General features: G+C 41.7%; 1 pseudogene; it reads right to left on the bottom strand.

Moving 5' to 3' along the window:
- Positions 1-728: 728 nt before the first annotated feature.
- LOC112834776 (coiled-coil domain-containing protein 167 pseudogene) lies at positions 729-1,250 on the bottom strand (annotated as a pseudogene).
- Between the last annotated feature and the right edge of the window lie 1,134 nt (positions 1,251-2,384).

Here is a 2,384-nt window from a genome sequence, read left to right as displayed (position 1 = left end):
ATGTATGAGAGCCAAGAGACCTGAGTATTCAGGTATTCAGCCACCACCTTCCATCATTCCTTTGTTGAAAACTGCTTCAATGGGGACATTGACTCCCCAGTGTTTCTGGTCTACACCATGGTGGCATAGTAGGTTTGATAGCCAAAGAGCAACCTCAGGTAAAGAGAACAGGTGCTTGGCATTGGAAGTCAGCCAGCTTACAAAGAAATGGCAAAGGGAAGGAGTGAGGGCACTGTCAACATCTGCCATATAGGAAGTTCATTTCTCAAGCCCTGTGGTAGATATGGAAGCCCTAAAGATCCATCTACTGTGTTATATATACAACCTATAGCTTGTTGCATTCATCTACATAGGTCACTGGACGGGTGGGAGGACCACACCTGAACACACTCAACCCTACCGCCTCCATCAAGGATCTCCTAACCACCACAGATGAGCATCTTCATCTTCTTCAAACTCTTCCCATGACAGTATTGTCTCTGCCACCCGTTGAGAACTTACAGCACCCTTTTCGGTTCTATAACTGTGCTGTACATTTCTGCAGAATAGAGCCTCTGTTTTATTCTGTTCCACTCTCGGTGCCCAGAGCACAACAATGTTCCACGAATACTTGTTTCCTTGGATAAACTGCAAAAAATTAAGTATAGAAAAACCAAAAGGAAATGTGCTCTTTATTTATTTTTTTATTTTTTGCAGCCTGGCTGTTCTTTATTGCCTTTCTCTTGGGCTGAGGGAGGAACCAGCACACAGTCCTTCTGGAGACTCAGGCCCCACAGCAGAACCAGGAGGCGAGAGGGGCTGGGCTGACAGGAGGCCCTGCTCCAGTGTCTGCGTTGGGGAGAAATGCTCCTGTACCTTGGTTGTCTTAAAGCTTTTGGCCCGGTTGGTGGTGACCAGGGGGCCAAGGGGAAGCCTGTGCTGACTGTGGAGAAATCTGAGGCTCACATGGTCCAGTAGGTGTAGATGAGGGTCAGGAGGATGAAGATGGCCGCGGAGAGCAGCATGTTTTTCCGGTGTCCTGCCGAAGCAACTTTAGCTCCTTCTTGTAGTTGGAGGCTTTGTTCATCAGGTGGTTTTTCTCCTTCTCCAGAGACTTCCTGGCCTCTGGGCTCAGCTCTGCCCCATGGAGCCTGGAGTTTACAGCCTCCAGGTCTCTGCGACACTGCGACAGCTTCTCCTCCAGCCCATCGATCTCTAGAGCGACGCCCAGATTCTCCCGCTTCTTTTTGGTCATGTTACTCACCGGGATCCCCCAGTCATTATTGGACACCGGAAATGTGCTCTTTAAAATGGTATCTATGGCTGGTGGAATTATTTCCTGCTTTTGTTTTTGCCTTTGCTTTCTTTTATTTTTTACTTTTGTTTTTCATGAAAACAATATGTGCTTTTTAGAGAATTTGGAAAGCATAAAAAAAGCAATTTTTTTAAAAAAATCGACTTTGGTGATAAAGATGAAAGTTAGAAAACAGGCTCCTTCTTCAAATTAACTCAGCCCTATATCCGTGATTGGCTCTGTATAATATCAGAATGTTTCAACTCTCAGGCCACGTGGTAATTTGTTAAGTGATAATTGTTCTTATAGGCCCACCTAAAATAGCAATGCCATCTTTCAATAAAGAAAAGAAATGGTTAAGATGGAAGAGATGACATAAATAACCCATCCATGTTAATCTCCAGTTTCCCAAAGGGTTCTTTACCTCGTTGCTTCTAGAACTCTCCAGATAATGTAGAATACTTCAGGTTTAAAGCTTGCCTGATTTAATTTAGAAACCAAAATACACTCTAGCATAGAGCTGAGCTTGGGAATGAGCTTTGAACTGCAATGACCCTCTTTAATTTCAGTATATCATTACAACTACCAATTTAATTCCTCATATTTTAGAGAAACCTAGGTTTCAATCACCACATTATTAACAATTAATGGTCAGATTTAGGATGGGATACTCTAATTTTAATAAAAGACTTCACAGGAAAGGTCAGTGAACTCTACAGAATCAATCATTTATAAGCAGTCTTTGGTTTTCACTGAAATATTTATGAATGATAAAATTATTTTGACAAGGCAAAGTTTGATATGGAGGCCATTTCTGACAACATGACATGGTTTCATAAAAATTCCTGGGTACAATTAAAATAAGCCAGAGGAAATAGATAATTCCATTTTAAATTCTTCCAGGAACAAGAGACATCTACTGTGAACATCCACATGATTATATATGAAACATGTTCTCAGGATCAGACCAAAAGAGGCAGCCAGAACCAAGGTTGAAATAAAACTAAAAGAAAACACAACTGTTCTCCAATGTCTTAGCAAGCAGATGTTGGAAGTTTCTATAGTATAACGATGGCATTCAGTCAAAAAACTGGTTATAAGCATGAAGAAT

Source organism: Callorhinus ursinus, unplaced genomic scaffold, assembly GCF_003265705.2.
Source record: "Callorhinus ursinus isolate GAN/ISIS: 27379988/994484 unplaced genomic scaffold, GSC_fseal_2.0 scaffold17, whole genome shotgun sequence".
Lineage (NCBI taxonomy): Eukaryota > Metazoa > Chordata > Mammalia > Carnivora > Otariidae > Callorhinus > Callorhinus ursinus.
The sequence above is the reverse complement of the archived record's forward strand: the minus strand, read 5'-3'. Positions and strand labels throughout refer to the sequence as shown.